Genomic DNA, 21,014 nt, shown 5'->3' with positions numbered 1-21,014 from the left:
TATTTAACCTTATCGGCATGGCACAGGTAAAACCAGTATTAATCTATAGAAGTGTATATACTTGAGTTTGTTAGTAATTTTAATGGTATGAGGGACAGTTTTCATTTGGTGGTTTATACGAGTACCAGTGACGACAGTAGTTGTTGTCTCTTTTACGCTGCAGTATTACTTATCTATCTATCGCATATCCCCCCCTCTCACAACGTGGTAGTTACTGCGATGCTTGTAGGTACTTTATACTCTAACAGTCGACGGCGAACCGCCGCTTACGTTGTTTATTGGCAGCGTTCGAAGATACAATATTAGCTAGAAATTAATCGATGACATAAAATTAATCAAATGGGAAAAACTTAAATTAAAATGTTATCAAAAATATAAATACTTAAATTTTAAGAAAATACAGCATGTGTACATGCTCGTTGTTGTAAATAATTGATTCATCTAGAAGACCGCAAAAGTTTTCGTGTTTGTTTCGTGAAGTGTTTTGTGAAGATTCGACAACTCAAGTGTTAGATGACAGTAGTCACTAAGTTAAATGAAGCGAGATTGTATCTGAACCCGAAGAGGATTTGATGCCGTCAACGAATAAGGTATGGAAAACCGGATATTATACTAGTATCTAGATAGCCGTCTGACTAGTTTCAGCGCTTGTAATTGTAGACACATCGAAACCTTTTATAAAGAATCTTTAGATTTTTTTGAAGCGCTTTCTAAAAATGTACCAAAATTCCTTTGAAAAATTCTCCGATTCTTCAAAGGTTTGGTCACGCAAGGCTTATATATATGTAGTTAGGTAGATAAACATTGCTTCCAATGTGGTAATATCACCCTCAAATGACGCCATGCCAGGTGCGCTGTCAACAGGTGGAAGATATTTTTACGTTCTTATAAGTTGTTTACAATTTTCATTAGAGCTTAAAACTATACAAAATAAGAACAAGAAAGTCACGAGAAGAAACTTAAAAATAAGTCCAATGATTCTGGATGCATTACACTTGTAATCAGTGGGTACAGAAAGTAATATATTTTCATCTGATTATAACTAAATTATTTAAAAAGCGTCGTTCAGTAATCGTCTGTAAGACCTAAGAATTTGAATATTATCCTAGATTTATAAATCATCGTTATTAAATTTTTAAATATGGTTCAGAAATTTAAAATAATAAGTAAATTTATAAAATTAATACCTACCTAGCTAGGAAGTAAAGATTGGTAAGTGCTTATTTGTTTCATATTATTGTTTTATTTAGTAATTTGATTATTATAGTCTTTATTTAAGAGTGCACCTTCACGGACACGTTATTTGCACAAAATATTTTTGATAAGTAGTAGTCTACCTTGAATCAATTATAGCGAGAGCAATGTGTCATCGACATCGTCAAAGTAAACCTCGATGGGGCCTTTTCTTGCGACCTGTCTTTGAAGCAGGTAGTTGAGCGGAGACCTTTCGTATAATTTTTTGTCTTTGGACCTTTGTTTTGTGGTGGGGCTTGAATGGCGGCGACCGCTTAACATCGTGCGAAGATTTGTTTGCAAGCCACTTGTTGTTTTCACAGGTAGTTTTAAAGTTCCTTTGTTGTTATTAATCGACATGACTCTATGACCTCTATTTTCCTTTGTAGTATTAGAGACAAATATAATTTTGATTATTAGTCTTTTTGTGTGTCCTCTATAGCTCACTAACTTTTTGAAAAATAGTGTGTTTGATTTAAATCGCCCTTTATACCCACACCTACTGTCCAAAAGATTTCTCTAAAAGAATTTTGTTTTACAATTCTATGCCAGAAATTTGAATATAAATATAAATCATTTTTTCTTCTATTCATCTTACTATATAACTTATTCCAGAGTAGGCAACTATTCGACCTTAAGTACAAGAAACATTCCAAAAAGTCTACTTTCTTTTTCAAGTTTTTTTGTTGTCTCAATACTTTTATCCAACGTCTGATGTTTGCCGTCAGATAATCTGGTATATAAAAGAAATAAATTAATTACAGAGATGCGAGGATTCTTTTCAACGAAGGGTGCAATTATATTTAAATGATGATGGCCTATTATTATTACATCTGTCTTTTATAGTTGATAAAGGTCCAAAAATATGTTATGAAATATAGCTACACATTTTTCTTTGTAATTTAAGTAGGTAGATGTATTGAAATTAGTAATAAATATAGTTTCATAATACATGTAATGGTATATGCATATGAGGGACATCCCTCTGGTCACGCAGGCAGACCTTATTATTGATTACCCCGTAATTTGTGAGATCACTGAGACTATGATCTAAAGATATGAAGAACTTTATTTGAAAATTACAGATGTTCCTATTAACTTCTTTAGCAGCGTGCTTCTCTTTGACATTTAACTCTTGGCAAATTGCAAATATTGCGGAGCGTGAAAGGAATATTGGAATGCAACACAACGAACGTATTGAATCGCCTGTAATGGCACAACAAGCTTTATCTGGATATTGATCTATAAAACTTAATTTCATCTTACTTCCAGTACCAATTTTCAATGACGTTACGGTCTAAATCCTCATTCTATATTGATGTCTTTCTCTGTTCATCTATATTATTTTATTTTATCTTACTGTGCCGTCTTGCTGTTGGAAAAAAATGTCTAACCATTCCTTTATCTCATGGGCTGATATAGTGCATGGGGACAATAGTGAAATATGTGCCCATATGCATTTGGTGAAGATCTTATGGCTCATCAGATTAATCTAACCCGTTTAAGTCTACAGCGTACCTATATAGTACATATATATTGTACTAGTATAAACAAGTAATTATTGAGGCAAGTCTTTCAACAGGCAAAATAAAAATGTTAGGAAATATATGACGACTTTTATATTTATACCTATAGTATGTGTATATTCATGTGTTCTGGTATTATTTTCTTTAATAATTAAAGTGTGTGACTTCTAACAATTATTGAACATATTTAGTTTTATATATGATGACAAAATTTTGTTTTTGAAGGACATGATATAGACTTTTATTCTAAGTAAAAGATGATTATTACAATAACGATATTTTAGAAATATAGTATAATTCCCGCGAGTAGTATGCATGGAGTATAGTAATTATAAATAAAAGAGTACCGACAAGTTGTACTATTACTAATATTAGAAGGAAGAGTTATGCTAGGTACTCAGTTGACCGGTCGATAGGTGCTGCAGGCTGCGGCAATTGCATAACACCTGCATCCACTGCTCAGTTTATCTCAAAAGTACTGATAGTTAGTATACCCTTAAGGTACAAGGCGAGGTTGTTTACGTACAAACATTAAAAGTAGGCCTCATGCTTACATTATATTTGAATACTCGAGATAAGCCTCAATGGCTTTGAAACTATAATTTATGAACGCCGAATGTCAGTTGGTATACTTACCGTTACAGTTGAAATTCTAAGACAAAATGACAATATGAAAGTATTCATAGTAAAGCATTGAAAATTCCAAATCTTTCAAATCTCAAAAGCAGAGTACCAATAAAACAATTTAAAATTAAACCAATTGGTTTATTAGTACCAATAAAAAACAGTTTGGTCTCTGTACACAGATCCTCACTATTTCACTATTATTGACTGCCAAAACTGATGTAAGATCATATGTGGTAGAAAAATAAAATATAATAATATAAACAATATAATAGGTTAAATAGTAATAGATATAGTATGACATGATATCTATGAATACACTTATCTGTTACATAGTTATATATATTATAGTAGTAGTGGTACAGTATAAAATATGTAAGTAGTATTGGAAAAAATATACATTTAGCGTAGCCGAAATGATTTAAGAGTTTCAAAGGAAATGACCAGGCGATGAATCAAAGGTGTTTGATTTCAGGTAATCTTTAATATATGCAATTAACATTTATTTAGGAAAGGCAATAAATTATTAGGTTCAGGTACTGTAGGTATAAATTAATACAATATAATGCAATCGTCGGACTGATTTCAAAGATTGTTATACTAAAATTTATACTAGTTACAGTTACTGTTAGATATTCTATGCTACTGTGCTGCAAGTTAGTGTCGGTATAACCCATGACCTGTAAATGCGGTTTAAACTGAATCTGCTTACCAATTCTCAGTATTATATTAAGTGTAAAGGTGGGGTCGTGGCTACAATAAAGTACCTGTTTGAAGTGAAATAATCTATATGTGGGGTATAGTATTACGGCTAAACGATGTTCAAGATTTACCAACATTTATTAATAAGTAGATTTCACCTGCGGCTTTGTCTGCATAGACTTTTATCCGCTATTTCACGCCTGTAATTATATTTTTCAAAATAAAAGAGCTTGTATGTATCAGGACCAGTTTCATTAAAATCCGTTTAGGTTTTTACTATGGTGAAAAGGAAACAAACGACACTTATATTGCTTGGATGGAAATTACTATTATATTCAGAGATGTTCGATTACCACTTATCAATGTGGGTTTATAGAGAAATGCTTATGTAAGATTTCTGATGAAGATGTAACTATGTAGATACATATGATATATAATACTGTCAATCACACAAGGTATTCTAAATTAAACTTAAATAAATAATGTAAATGTCTTTGTAGGCTACTGTTTTAAAGAACACTAGGTGAATAAGTATTGGTGTCGACTGAATTCGAACTAATACTGACCGTATTCTTATGATTTGAGATAAAAAATCACCAGAGTACGGTGCTCTCTGTATCTCGCTGATCCACTCTTGTATTGATGTATGTAGGTATTTGAATATATCAATACCAAAATGGCTTCTTTGTAGAGGTCGTTGATCCAGTTACGAACTCGCTACGATTACATATCTCTTTTTTAGGCAATTACAAAATGAATTAAAAGCTATTCAAGTAATGAATTTTAATTTATAATAATAAAGATTAATAAGTTTATGCTTTTATTTATAATATTAACTAAATGTTAGGTAATTATTAGAATATTGAATTTTTATGTTAATAATTAAAAAGGCATAATACTGTAAGTAAAGGTTCCACTAAGTTTCACTTATGAAACTTAGTGGAACCCTAATTTGAGTTTCATGTAATTTTATTTGTCAGTTTTATTGTCACATAGGTGTATTACTAGAAAATTTCCCCATCCATCGCCTACAAATTGTGTTTTATGGCGTAACTTAAGAGAATCTATTATCAGTTAACTCAATATAATTTAGATAATATTTAAAATAGAATCCCTTTTCATAACTTATTTCGAATGAATTCTCGCACAAATAAATCATTGTGTAATGTCTTAATTTTGTTTTTTAATTTTAAAATATGTATTGTTAAATACAAAGTTGACCCATGAATATCATCCATCAGATAATTTCTAAAATAGCAAAGGACCTTCTTATCTATCGTATTCGTGATATTTATTTCAGTTTATATTACAGGTAGATCTAAATAACAATAATCTATTCTGTAATAAAAATCAACAGAGAATTAGTGTCGGTAAATTTTTACATACTTAAGTTTAAAAAGTTTGTACCTATATGAGTCGTGAAATGAAACGACACGGAATACAAAATTAATTTTTATATTACCTTTATGTTGACAGTATGTTGTCTCTAATTATATATTCTTATTCAATTATCGCTAAATCATAAAACCGATATAAAATGTGATGTTGTTTAGTATTGTGGAAAACCTAAGAAACTCACGTCTTAAAACTACATTATAACTAGAATAGGTGAACATAATAGATGATACAGCACAATGTTATCAAAGTATAAATTATAACAAAAAGGTAATAATATCACGTCGTAAAAAGTGTAAATATGTTTTACTTCTTATAATGACACAAGACGGTTATTTTGTTTAATGCTTTGAAAGTTTCTGTTGGTCGGTCATGCACGTGTAACAATTTATAATTTATTGCGAACATTCAACAAGACTGGACACGTCGCAATATTAGTTAAATTACTATCATCATCATCGCAGCCCGGAAGACGTCCACGGCTGGACATAGGCCTCCCCCAAAGGTCTCCACGACGATCGGTCCTGCGCTGCTCGTATCCAATGCCTTCCAGCGATCTTGACCAGATCGTCGGTCCACCTTGCTGGTGGCCTTCCCACGCTGCGTCTTCCGGTCCGTGGTCGCCACTCGAGGACTTTACTGCCCCAACGGCCATCTGTCCTACGAGCTATGTGCCCTGCCCATTGCCACTTCTAAGTCGCAATTCTTCGGGCTATGTCGGTCACTCTGGTTCTTCTGCGGATCTCCTCATTTCTGATTCGATCACGCAGAGTAACTCCGAGCATAGCCCTCTCCATTGCCCTCTGAGTGACTCTGAGCTTGTTGATGGGGCCCATAGTTAGCGACCACGTCTCTGTTCCGTAAGTCATCACTGGCAAAACACATTGGTCGTAAACCTTCGTCTTGAGACACTGCGGAAATTTGGACGAAAAGATATATCGGAGCTTCCCGAACACTGCCCATCCGAGTTGGATTCGACGATTGACCTCTTTCTCGAAATTGAATCTACCTAGCTGGATAGTTGGCCTAAGTATACGTAGTGATCGACAATTTCGAGTGTAGAATCACCGATTTTTACGGGAGCAGGTACGACATGGCTCTGGAGATATCTTCATACATAGCCTCAACCTCATCGTCGGAGTGCGTCGAAGTTGGAGCGTACACTAGGATGACCTTCAATGAATACCGTTTGGTAATTCTGAGTATCAGGTACGCTACCCTAGTCGACACGCTCTCGACCTTGATAACATTATTCACAAGGGACTTGTGGACGAGGAACCCGACACCGCCTTGGGACAGTTGATCGCCCTCCCGGAAGTAAAGCAGATTGCCGGATTTCAGGACTATCGAGTCGTATCCCCCTTTCTTCGGACTTCAGATAATCCCACGACATGCCAGTGCAATCTGCTCAACTCTTCCTCCAGTTCAGTTAACTTTTCGTCGGTCCGCAGTGTTTGAACGTTGTATGTTGCCAGGGCCAGTGGTCGTCGCTTGTGGTAGCCTGGTCTTACCCGGAGATTCCTCGCACCCCCTGCCCCGCCGTTTCCATGACCGCTACCATGCTCAAGACTAGCGGGGTCGCCGGGGACTGGGGGCCGGGGCCTTGGGTGTAAATCTATTTGGGGGGATATTGCCATAATCGCCACGCTTGGCATGCGGGTTGGCGATCGCAGTATGATGGTAGTTACTCAGTAGAACGCTGCTCGGGCAGCAGCGAGACCACTGGTCGATGAATCCGTTAGTCGCCTTTTACAACACCCACAGGAAGAGAGGGGGTGGTGCTATTCTTACAGCGACACCACACGCCAAACTAAACAACTAAAAAACAAATTACTATTAAAACTGTTTGTGAAATCGTGGTAGTCTAGTAGTACTCAACTACACCGACACCTAAGGTCGCGAGTTCTAATCTGAGCGACACCAAATATGCTTTATGTGTTTATTTATATTTTTGATTTATTTTCCAATGATGGAAATTTCAATAGGTAGGTAGATTCGTTAGGGCTACTTTTTCAATTATACTAAGCAACAAGTGAACATGTCAACTGTTGAGTTCATCACGTCATTGATAGCACTATGTCTGGTAGGTATTCTTATCTACCAGACATAGTGCGTGATAGGTAGAAACCTATCCAGACACCTAAGTATTCCAGCTGTATTAACGATTATGTAAAAAAATAATTTAATTTTTCTAACTATCCTAATGGCCTTCACAGCTTCAGCTTTACAGCTTCACCAAACGATAGAGGATGAGTGCAGATGGCGCCTCGAACCACGAACCCTCGGCTCAGGCCGTCATAATTTCGAACCCCATTTAAAAGGACAAGGTATCGATATCCCCTCCGATCAATCCCCCGTCCTATTCAAAGAACGAGAAGCGAGGCCTTTAGTGCTTTTCACTAAAGTTTTATTCTTCAGGCGAGAGTTAGCCTTTAGTCCCCATTTTTCGTTTGGTGAGATTGTAAAGTCCAGCTTCGGCTAGCAGCAATAGAAAACTTTTAAAAAAGTAACAAAAAGCTACATAGACATCTTCCATAAACTGTAACTGTGCGCTTCGACGCGCTCAGACAAATAATTGCCAAGGCTTTATTAAACATAGAGAAATGGTGTCGTCTGTGTTCGGTGCTGGAAAATAGGGGTTATCTTTAACGGAGATCGCAATTTCACAGGCTGGCACGCGTGTTACTACTTATCATAAGCAAGTGCCCACTTAATTGTGGTGTGACAATGACTTTCTTCTCCCACGGCCCTGGGATTTTGATACTCATGTTATGTATCATATATAAATACACTTCCATATTAAAATTAATTGAAAGCCTCTTAAGCTTTTTGATATATATGTATATAGAGATATAATTTCTATAAAGTATATTTTATTATAGGTAACACAAGAGATGCTCTGGAAAATTGAGATTTACTTAAGAAATAAAATAGAGCGTTTGATCATAGTCTAGTCTTCAGAATGATACAGTATTAGAAATATAACCTAATTTAGGCCTAAAATAAAAAAAATATTTTACTAGTTCATTTTTACATTAGAAGCTTTTCTGGTTATTTAATTGCCTTGCTTTTTAATATTTAACTATGTACTTAATGTAGCTAGCAACTTCGTACTTCGTATTACTACTAGTACTAGTAGTAATTTTATAAGCAACGATAGGTGACATTTTTATTATAAATATGTACCTATGTTGTATGTAAATTCAAAATATAGTCCTTAAGACGACTAAATGCGCAGTGACCCTAAGTAGTTTTTATAAGTACTTTGTTAAATTGTTAGTGGTTAACGTGAAGCGGTTCTACTCATACGATTCAACTCATTTAAATACGCACGTGTTCATTTTTTTACATCATTGACTTTAGTGACGCGAGATGCTAAGTAAGATACTTCTTGTAAGTACAGACAGATTATAACCAATTGTGACCGCCTACAATAGAAATAGTTTAAAGATAATCTGGGCACGTGTTGTTACGAATATAATATTCTAGAATGGTTTTGTAATGACGTACTGAGATATTTTTGTCAGATATCTAAGTAAGTACAGTGGCGGTTAATAACATATAAACATTAACTTATCTCTAATTATTTTGTATAGCTAAGTTTTTTGTAGTATAAATATTTTAATATAACTAGATACCATATCTAATTTACACTATTAAACATTATAATTAAGTAAATCAGTCCACTCTCATTTTTGATGGTGCAGTATGTTGTCTCTAAATTAGTTCAATTATTTCTCTAATATGAACATAATTTATAGTATAATTATTATCGGTACCTCTTTGTTTCTCTTAATTTCATTTTAAGGCGGTTTAATTGTGTTATTCAAGGTTTCCAAAAATGTTACTAATTTTGTTGAAAATTAATGTTTATATATTTGGCTTACGAAATAATATGAGTAGTAATAATGTCAATAGACACGTGCTTTATCATTTTTATATAAATAGGCAATGGTTACGTTAATCTAGGTAGGTTAAAGCAACCATTGCCTATTTATGTACATTAGATTACAATAGAAATAGATAGGTTTCTATTGTAATCTAATATACATAATTAATTAAGTATGTTATTTCATAAATATTAATATCTACATATTACAAAACAAAGTTCTTCTCGCCTGTATATTGGCGATAATCACAAATACTACTAAATGGCTTTCGTCCACCAACAGAGTTTTTTTCTAAGGAAGATTTAGGAGCATAATTCTTCAAAGTTGTATAAATAATTGAAGTATCCGTGCGAAGCCGATGCGGGCCGCAAGTAACTTTAATATTTTAAGACACTCTTAGAAGTTTTATAGGAGTGGTAGAAAATATTTTTTATTCTATTCAATTACTCTTTGAAATTTACATTTTCTGCCTAATATATTACAAAGTTATATTTCAGTTCCATTTTCAAATGCATTTTTCTTTATCTCAGTGTTTGTGTTACATCCATATAACACTATACTTCAACTACGTTTTATCATTTTCTTACGAAATTTATGTGAAGCTTTTGATAAAAGAGGCAATTCAAATTTATATTAAACAAATGTTATGTAAAAAAGCCTATTATAAGATAGATGAATTTATAGATGATAGCAATATATAGCAAGAATAAGTTTACTTGCGGACAACGTTATAATTTTAATTTTCATACTGCTTTCTTGATATATGATAGCGTAGCGGCTTTTGTATGCATCCTTATTGCGAATACTGTAACTACCATATAGTAATTTTTATAGCTGTGACGTGGTCGTGTGGAATGAGTAGTCATGCTCACTAAAATGTCCAGACATGTGGCGGCGTGGTGGGCCGGGTCAATGGGCTCCCTAAAATATGGTCGAGCGCAGTGATGGCTGGCTCATTCATACAACGAGTGCTGCTTGTATTTTATTGCATATTTATCTCAAAAATTAGTGTTGTTGGTATCACATTGTAAATAAACTTACAAGGATTATTTAAAAGAGCTTCAACACACAAGTTTCTTGCTTTTCTTCTTGTGATTTTCTTTCGAGATAAAAAACAAATTGTTATGACTATTCAAAAGTGCTTAAATTAAGTTTATTTGAATAAATGATTTTCTATTCTATTCTATTCTATTCTAAAAATATGTTCTTATTGTTGATCGCCTGCATTGCGATTGCTTATCTTCATTTAATATCTAATGTACATCTACCATTTTCTGTTCCCAACCTGTTAGTTTTTAACATTTTGAACGGACATGCTATTTATCTTTATTTGTGTTTTCATTTTGCAGTTTAGCTAGAATTACATATGTTCTGTTACTTTTGAGTGTGTTAATTATTTTATCTCTAAAATATCTTTACTACTGGAATATTTATTTACTATTTCTGTCACCTAACATTATTGTCACAAGTTATAATTGATATAGTTTGCCAGACAACACAGACAGCGTAAATACATTAGTAACGGAATAGAGGCCCGGCTGAATATCGTAGTAAGCATAATCCAATATCAGGGTCTCCTCCCACGTTGTTGTTCGAAGCCCGTATGTTCAATTTGTAGAATTCGAATACATATTACATTAATACCTTACATTAATACCTTTCTTCTTTTCTACTTGTTTCCTTTGATTTAGAAAATTCGTATCCCCTAATTATATTCAATTTTAATACGTTTATTAAATTTAAATGGCATTAGGAATGAAATTACATAAAAGTATTTTATATACAATAGTATCTAAAATCAATTTAACCAAAGGCCAAATATATATATATATATACATATAAAATAATATTTATTTATCAAAATTCATATAACTGATTTTGATATACATTTTTTACTTTTATGTAGACACATATTTAAAATATATGAATTTATTAACATTTGGGAAACTAGATTGCCCCATACAGAAAACAATGTTTTTTAAGGCACAGTCATATTGTCAGCCATAATGTAAGTAGCATGCATAAGCACTGATGAGTGCCAGTAGTAGCACACTGGTAAGGTTTTTAAACAAGTACTTATTACTAATTGCAAAAAGGGTTACACCACATTTTACTATATGTGGCGTCTCTCTCTAGTAGGAATGTGATAAAATATAACTGTTATTGAGGTAGCAAGTGAGCGTATAACTCAAGCCCACCTGATGGTAACCGGTCACGTAGCATATTATATAAACGCCAGCGAGGTATGCGCTGATCGACGCTTGGGTCACGCCGCCGCGGCGCCGATGATTTTAGATACTACTACCGTCGCTAGTAAGTATTCGAATAGATTCGTGCCAAAATTTTGCAGATAAATAGAAACTATAATTTTAGTTTGTTTGGAATAATTATTATTAAAGTCTACGATGCAGGAATTGCAGGGCCAATTCCAATATCTGTAGTATAGTATTCCGTACAATTTATAGTAGGTAGAAGGCATTCTGACATGATGTTGATGAAATTGCATTAAATAGTAGCATGTATATATATTTACTCACTTATATATTAGTTTATACCTACGAATTATTCGCGTTTGATTTATCGGAATAAAAATTAATTCTGTGCTTCTTCATCCCAGACACTACATACCCACGTATTACGAGTTGCCAAAGCAGAAAGAGATAAATTAACTTGCTATTCTAATATATATAAATTATCATTAGACGATACTGTAGTTGATAATTTCGTGTTAATGGATAAACCAAAACAATTATATAGGCGTTCTGCGTTCTTACTTACTTACTGGTCCAAAAATTCTTGACTTTACCGTTTTCCTCAATGATAGATACAAATATTATATGACGAATTTGAAATTACAAATACATTTTTATCATATATACAAAAAATACGGTGGTACGGTTTCCTCAAGATAATGTATCGTAGTTGGCTAACCCAGGCAAATAAAACTGACCCAATAGAATTGCACAAATAGTTTGGGCGATAATCAAGGTAGATCATTATGCACTGACTTCACGACTCCATTCCCTTATCCTGGTCAAATAACCAAACAAAGTTACCGTTCTGTTTCTGTTTTGTTCCATTGTTTTTGGTTTAGTGAACTCGGTTTTACTTTTTGTGTGAAATTCCGAACTGTAACGCACAGAGCAACATTATACCGCCGGCTTGGAACAGTAGTCTAGTCGTCGTCTCCAACAAAACCATTGCTTGTTATACACTTGTACACTTTGTGAACTTTTCATGGTCTGTCGCCTGCAGCTTTTTAAAATAAATCTTGATTTACAAGTCTCCTAGAAATTTGAATTGCTTTTAGTGAAAGTATCACATTACCATGACTAAAGTTATCTGAAATAGAATTGAATTTTGTAATATAAATAATTTAATATTATTAAACACATATTATTTGATTTTTATTAATTTATGTAGAGAGTAAAGTTTATCAATACATTAAATAGAAAATTTACGATTTGTTTTATATTGTTAAAACAGCAAAATATCACGCATCATTGAGAATAGTATATATTATAGATAGGTACTTCACAATTTAATGTAGTATTATGTATATTGGGTATCATATCTGACATAAACCTGCGTAAATTGCACATGCAATTGTTTTCACAATAACTCATTACGTTGAGTAGATACCTATTATCAAGAACATGTTATAAAATTTCTAAAATACTTCTATCGTTTTAGGTAGACACGATTTGGTAAATATTTAGAGGTGATAATTAATTTATTGCTTATGAAAGTGGTAAAATAAGTGTTGGGTACACTTTTATGTTTACAGTAGTACGTACGCGTGATATTAGATCATATACTCATTTATGCATAAAAATTATATTTACTCAACTTATATTATGGTTTACTGATGAGTATGTAATCCCCGCGTAATGATCAATGTGTATTGATATTAATTTAATCATGACACAGAATCAATATATTAGATTTTGATTGATTTATTTATTACCTGTTGTTATAAAAATATTATCTATGGATATTTGGGATACAAGTTCACAATTGCAATGGGAAATTCAATAAAATAAAGTGATACCAACTTTTATGAATATTAGGCATTTATAACAACTAATATCAGAACAAGGTATTTTTTATGTGTTCGATTGCTGCATATAGTTACGGTGTGGTAGAAAGGAGCAGGCTGCTCCAAGGACGACGACGTGCACGGCGGTTGTTCACCTCGCGTCAAGAATGCGCGGGAACCGATCGGATCGCTTGTGGTGCGGGACCGGTCTAAGGTTGCCATATCAAATTCTTCAACTGGTACATGGCTAATACTTGGACATATCTAGGCGAATATCCGATGACTGGTCTATTGAGATGATATCATTTCGCAATCAGGTTTTCTAATAAGCTTTGTTTCGTATAATCAGTATTATGTATATCGTTTGTTTTATGAAAATATTATTATATTATATATTCTTATATTCTTATTCTTTTATCTTATATCTTTCTAATTATGTATTGTGTCCTTTAATTAAATAGATTGCATTTTTATTGTATAACTATAAATTATATAGAGATATTTTTACTATGTTGAAATACTCGGTTAGATAAGGGCATGGTTGCAATAGTAATCGGGATTGCAGCCGCTGGTCATCGTAAAACTTACTACTTACGGTATAAGTTCTATAGGACGGGCAAATGTCCTCCTGTGTTGCTGATAGCAATACCCATTCCATTTCATTATTAAAAAAGCCACTATATTTTTATAAATTTGTTGTTTTTATGCTCGTTCGGATTTTTTTTTAATTATTTGTTTTACGGTAACTTTAACATATATTTACACGTCAGATAGACAAATCAGAGAGAGAATTAAATAGTAGAATGTACCTTTTACTATACTTATACTTCATATAGTTTGTCTATTAACCGTCAATCAAAATGTGTTCTTTACTTCATTTTATCTTAAGGTTATAAACGTGAAAGTTTATAACGATGTTCGGATTTTGATGTTTGTTATTCAATCAAGTCTTTAAAACTGTACAGATTGAACATAAGACGCCTAGCAGAACCAATATGTAGATTTATAGATATTAATATTAAATTATGACAGCACAATATAGTATATACCTATTTATTAATATATAAACAAAGTTCCAATATGACATAAACATATTCCAAAAATAAATAATTACTTAAAACGTTTTGTACAATTTCTCCGTTACAATAAAATTTGACAGGAAATTGAAGTTGGTATTTCATAACTTTATCGACAATTAACAAGTTACATTTTTTTTAAAAAGGATTGTAAATATATATTTGGTTATGTAAATATTCGAGAAAGTACTGTTAGGGAAGTGTTCATAAGATAGATTAGTGTTGAATCGATCAACAGAGATTGGACCGAGAGATCGATTTCAAGTGTAGTATCGATTAATCTGTTTACATTGAAATTTTATATACAGTGCAACTGTTTACATATTGAATAACATCTTTCATATCTGATGTTCAGTTATTTTTATTAGTTCAACGTTTATTAGCACAAAGATGCCTGCGGCTACTAACACTATAATTAAAGTAGCTAGTAACGCTTTAGCAAGGATGTGGTCAATTTTACTGAACTATTACTGATTCAAACCGCAACTAGGAGTACCATGTCAGTACGTATATTAATGACGCAAATTATTGTTCAATGTTAACAAAAATATAATAAAAAGATTTCTTCAATACCATGGTTATCATGGCAATATAAGACAAAAATATTTATTTAAGTAATATCATTAAAGGAGTACAAGTGAAAATATTGTATTTCTTATGTAAGTTTTATTTGTTTCTACTAATAAACTTTATTTTGTAATTAATGTATACAATTTTTATTCACGTAAATGGTATTCACTTAAAAAGGTACCAAATGAAGGAAACTGATTGATAAAATTTATTGTATATGTAATTATAAATAAATGGATATAAATCGAGGCAGCTCACTCAACTCAACTCATTGCAGAGATAACACGATGTATTCTCAAAAATGACCCAATTTTAATGATTGCTTTACCAGTGTTTCAGTATATTTGCAATCAGTTGATTGTTTTCACTTTAGGTACTTCTGATTTGGATACACCTATACAAATAAATTATATAGAAAAAAAGTAACTATATTGCGGTATCATTTGTACAAATACTGCTCTTGTACTTTTGTGGTAATCAATTTTATTTGTGATTTTAAAAATATTTATTAACTTCAATAATATATCTACCTTTAGAGCCTCTATGTGAAGTGAAGTATTACTAATTTAATTTCATACAAACATTTACCAGCGGATCATTTTACATAATAGTTTTGAGACATTAAATATTTATATAGGCTTTGGGCACAGATGCCTACTAACTATGTACTAACGTAACTTTGAATTAACAAATTAATTACGTATTTCAAAGCGTAGATATTTTCTTTTAATTGTGATAGGGTGTGCCAAAGCCAGATTGACTGTAGAAATTAACTATTGGACACCTCAAAACTTTGTTATCTACAAGTTATTCGTAACCTTTACATTTATATGGCCGTTATTTCTACTGGGTACTGAACATATAAATGTGAATGACTATTAAGATGTTGTTGATTTGTATTTTTATTATTTAATCTAATTAATTTCAATATTCATAGTACACAGATGGATTATGTCTAAGATACAAAATACTATTTATCCTAATATTCGGAAAAAGTCCCAGAACACAGCTAGTATGTAGTAAGCTGAGACTCTATTCTTTATATTTGAAAGATGACGAATGTAAAATGTTTATGTTTGCCTCAATAGCAAATTGACATTAGAAAATACCGTGAATTTCCCACTTGGAATTAGTGTCGCAATATTTCTTTTCCTTTTTTTTATCGAGTCCATATTTCTTGGGTAAATCTGTAGTCATTATTTTCACATTTAACGTAATGTTTACAGATTTTTGTATTTACAGAAATAATATGCCGTTGATAATGGAGTTTTCATTATCCACATTATTGTATTGAGTGAAAAGTATACCTACATTTACGACATAATGTAAAATTAATTGGAAAAACGTGATTTGAATTTGTTCTACGTTAGACGGTAATGTTTTGTCAGTCTTGTACGTTGGCCGTACTGCTTGTCTATAGACTGAAATTATTGTACCCAACTTACTGGCTTTTGTCCTGGGTCCTCTTGTGGTTTTATATTTTCGTATTATTCTTTTTACTGGGTTTTCAACAGGTTTTTGATGTCATCATCGAGTTAAAGAGGAGCACATTGGCTAAGTGGACCTGAATCAGTTCACATAAATATTATTAGTTAGCTACGTGACGCGGTTTCACACGAGTGTAAACTTCGAACAAATAAAATGAAATCAAATTTTTCCATTTGAATACTTTTTAACTATCAGAATAACATTTAATATTTTTAACCTATATTTTAGAATCTACTAAATAAATAATTATGTATAGATGACAATGACTTTATTATTGTAACAACTTTGTGAAGACAAATTCGTTAAATGACCAGTTCATTCTGTGTTAAAAATAAGCAATACTATTCAATTCTGAATCCGGGCGCAAGTGACGTCATTGAAAACGTCATTCTATAAATATTTGACTGTAGGTGGTTAAAATGAATATCTTAATGGCTTATTAGATATTTGTCACTTTTGTCTCGGGAGAATTGATATTCAGTAATATCAAATCAATAGAATTGAATATAATACACCTTGTCTATACTTACTATACAATATTAAGTACATTTGACTTTGCTGTAGATGAATCATTCGAGAGTAACGCGACCCCGCTGAAGGCAGGCACTATTCCGGTTTGAGTTCCGTTGAATGCAATGTTGTGGTCATTTTATAAGAATAGGTAAAATTAGGTAGAGCATATACGTGTTAAGTTTATATAATAATTACAAATGAACAGTGCTATTAATAATAATAATTGTTAATTAGTTAAATATCTATATCTACCTAATGATAGGTATTTCGTAAGTAGGTAATAAATATAATGGCTATAAATATGTGGCTCTAAAAATCGAATGTCAAGGATTCTCATTTGCATAATTTTTTCTATAAATGCTTAATATCCTGTACGTACCCGATTGATATTCTAAAAATAATCATTATACCTATGCAGTTTATCCGATCGGAGCTTAAAGTTTATATATGAAGATTACACAATGCAAGTTGGTTGCCAACCGGTGGTAGTAAATCCGGAACCCGCATCTGTATAGTGTTTTGTTCCTGGAATCAAATTTCTATAAGCAGTAAACCATGTTGAATACTCTTTAAGTGCGTGTTATTATCCAAATAGTACGCAGAATTAGTTATAATCAGATTGTGATCGTACAGAGGCAATCCTGTTGACTTTACGGACTTAGAAGCTACCACTAGTATAAGTACAAAAAAATAAAGAATAGGAAATTGAGGGATAATTATTAAGATAATTCTTTTCCTCTATAACGTCATTAATGAAATGAAATTTATATGCCGAAAATATTATAGTGTTACATCATATTGTATTTAGTTCATAATATCTACTGTAGTTTATGTAATAGATTGGTAATCCAATGAGTCGTCAGCTGTCACCAGCAGCCAAATATGATGGAGAAGCTTGAATGACAATAGGTATAACAAAATATAATTTATTCTATTCATCTCAGATGTTGTCGTAGGAATTGTTTCGTTAAAACCTAGTTCATTTCGTTATTGTGTATTGTAGGAATTGACGTTTTTAATCTCGTTTGCAAAATATGGCATAGCCGCATATTAAGTAGGCATTATACATATAGGTATTATTTTATCTAATACTTTATAAACATTAACAATTTCAGGGATTTTTTTTAATATAGATAAGTATTAGATATTTTTATATAAATTAAATAATGCATGGAATAATAACAGTTATTGAAGCCGTCATTGTGTATATTATTATATTACATGTACATTGCGATAAGTTGAGCATAATGTTAAATTTTACATATTGGCACTCGAGCACCTTGACGAGCCATCATTGTTATTGTGGGTCAGCCTGACTTCATACTTGAGATTGATTGATCTAAAAAGACGTTTCTAAACATTTTAACCAATAAATTAAACGATAACAAATTAAAATTTAATTCGTTGCTCATACATAGTAGTTAATGAGGAATGAATGCAACACAAAGAAATTCATTACGTCATGAGTTTTAAATAGATTTATTTTGAACCAGATGATAGTAGGTAGTCGTTTGACAAAAAACATTCGACTTATTTTTAGATGCTGTAAGTGAAACTTTCGTTTCCTGTTTGTTCTCAATCTGTTGTACAAAATTTGAAATGATTGTTCCTATGTCGTAAGAAGAGAAACTACTGAAGGAGAGATAAAAAGATATTTACGGTTATATTACTGAAGCAACTAATCCGCATAATACACAGATAATCCAATAATTGTAAATAATGTAGGTACGAGGTACGTCAAGCAGATATGACTTAAATCATGTTATTTTTATGGAACTTAATAAATAAATTAAAAAAATATAAAAATTAACTTTATTCTATATATAATAAAAAATGAACACAAAAAATTGCTTATAGTTTAAAAAATAAAATTTTAATTCGACTATAAGTAATATTCAGCTATAAAACGAATAATAATGGGGACATTTGAGTTTAATAGTAGATATAGGTCGTCCAATGCTACAGTTGACATTGAATGTGGAAATCAGATGCGCTATTGCGTATTCATTGCCTGACACGTACCCTGGCGGTTCGCCAAGTAGACCATCAGCTCGTTCGACTGTTTGCTCCGCAATGTATACGTTATTAGGCACATTATATTTATAACAACCCAGACTAAACAGCGCAGCCGTGCAGTGTTAATTACGAAGCGCATAAATGCTTAAACAATAAAGTATGAAAGCTTTATTTTTACTTCGTGTTTTTATCTATAAAAGACAGTTCATGTTAAGCTTATTTGAATTAAATGGAAATTAATTATGCATAAAGTAGTGTTGGTAGTTAATTACGCTGTGGAGTGGAACATTTGCGAGTTTAAATAGTTTTATTATAATAAGCGCAAAGTTTATTAGAGTTTATGCATTTAGTGATCTAGATAGTAAGTACCAGAATATATGTGTTAGTAACTTCTCCCTTTAATTAAAAAAGTCTTATGCAATATTTGGCACAATTATTCATATTTTTGCTGCAAGTCCCATGAGTAGAAATTGTATAATATAAAAATGTCCTAATACTATTATTATGTAATAGTATTGTGACATTTTTACATTTTTACATTTTTACAATAATAGTATTATGACATTTTTATATTATACAATTTCTACTCATTAGACTGGGGACATGGGTATTGACCTGGACTCTTGTATATTATCATAGGTATACCATTGCATTTACCTTTATGGTACTTTCATATAGATAGTACCTACAAGCACGATGGTAATCATTGACATGCAATTACTGTGTGGGCAAGGAAGTGGTCTGACTAACGGTAGGTATAAAATGATGGGATAACTATATCTCATTTCCATGTAGCTTCCGTTATTTAGATAGATGACAACACGTGATGAACCAGTTTGAACTAAGACATGTGTTACCTTTTCTCTTTGGCTAGTAATTTAAACTTGTTTACAAATAAGTCAAACGTGTTTATAATAATCTCGGTATTCTGACTTAGAATTAATATATAGGGCTGGGCTATACCTTTAAACGTGTATTGTTTGCTTTTTCATATGTGTGACTAACTCTCTGAACCAAGAGACGAAACATTAAAAAATATGAAGTCGGCATTAGCTTACTGAAATACAATATTAGCCATACGAATCTACATGCGGCAAATTTATATACAAATTTTAGAGAGAGTGACGAACTTCTTAGCATTCTATGGATTCACCGTGCGTGTGCCGGATCCATCGTGTGGCAGAGAGGGAAACTCAGAGCAGTTCTTGGAACTTGTGACCCGGCTGTATGTTTGTGTTTCTCTCCATGTTCAGTCAAATTTGGTAAGACTCTACGCAACTTTAGATACAAGTTTATTGCAATTCTAGATAGGCCAACATTTTTTACAAGATGGTAGAGAGAATTCGATGGTATACTTCTCGTTTCCACTCTGACCGCATATAAAATAACCTCATAGCCATTTTTATTAATCTGTTTATTAGTTCGTAATTATTATTTGTTTTTATTACATGGTCTTTAGATATGTTTGTTTTCTATAATACAGTGAGCTGTGTCTAATATATATATGTACACTTGCTAATTGAATGTAAATATCTGAACAATGTTTTTTGATGTGATTGCGTCGCAACTAGCTGTAACTATATTGTTCATCTTAACTTAATGAGCTGTTCCTTAGAACATTTCACAATAAAACCAGGCAAATATTTGAGAAATTTCATTGACTCAAGTACTTAATCCTACTCGTTGTATTTTTAAGACTAATATTTACATAACAAACTTTACATGGAATTTGCTTAGTATCCTTTATTCGTATACCTGCATGCAAGCGTGTAGATTTGCTATGTTATTTGAACACTATAATAATAATAATCTCAGGACAATTCACACAGCGTGTGAGGAATCGAATCCTCGACAATCGGAAGGCTGTGTGTTAAACCGCTCATCACCGAGCCCGTCCTATAATAATTTGATAAATTTACAATATTTACAAGGACTTGGAATG

At 32.2% G+C, this 21,014-nt stretch overlaps 1 protein-coding gene across 4 annotated transcripts in view; it reads left to right on the top strand.

Moving 5' to 3' along the window:
* Positions 1 to 265: 265 nt before the first annotated feature.
* LOC131846625 (uncharacterized) overlaps positions 266 to 21,014 on the top strand; it is a 44,445-nt gene continuing 23,696 nt past the window's right edge. For 3 of the 4 annotated variants that reach the window (XM_059195976.1, XM_059195977.1, XM_059195975.1), the window contains exon 1: positions 266 to 590. The gene's annotated coding sequence lies outside the window, so the exon portion shown is untranslated. The remainder of the gene's footprint in view (positions 591 to 21,014) is intronic. The other variant, XM_059195978.1, reaches the window with a different exon arrangement.

Source organism: Achroia grisella, unplaced genomic scaffold (genome assembly GCF_030625045.1).
Source record: "Achroia grisella isolate CSIRO2021 unplaced genomic scaffold, CSIRO_AGI_Agris_v1 utg511, whole genome shotgun sequence".
NCBI lineage: Eukaryota > Metazoa > Arthropoda > Insecta > Lepidoptera > Pyralidae > Achroia > Achroia grisella.
This window is presented reverse-complemented; position numbering and strand designations above follow the sequence as displayed.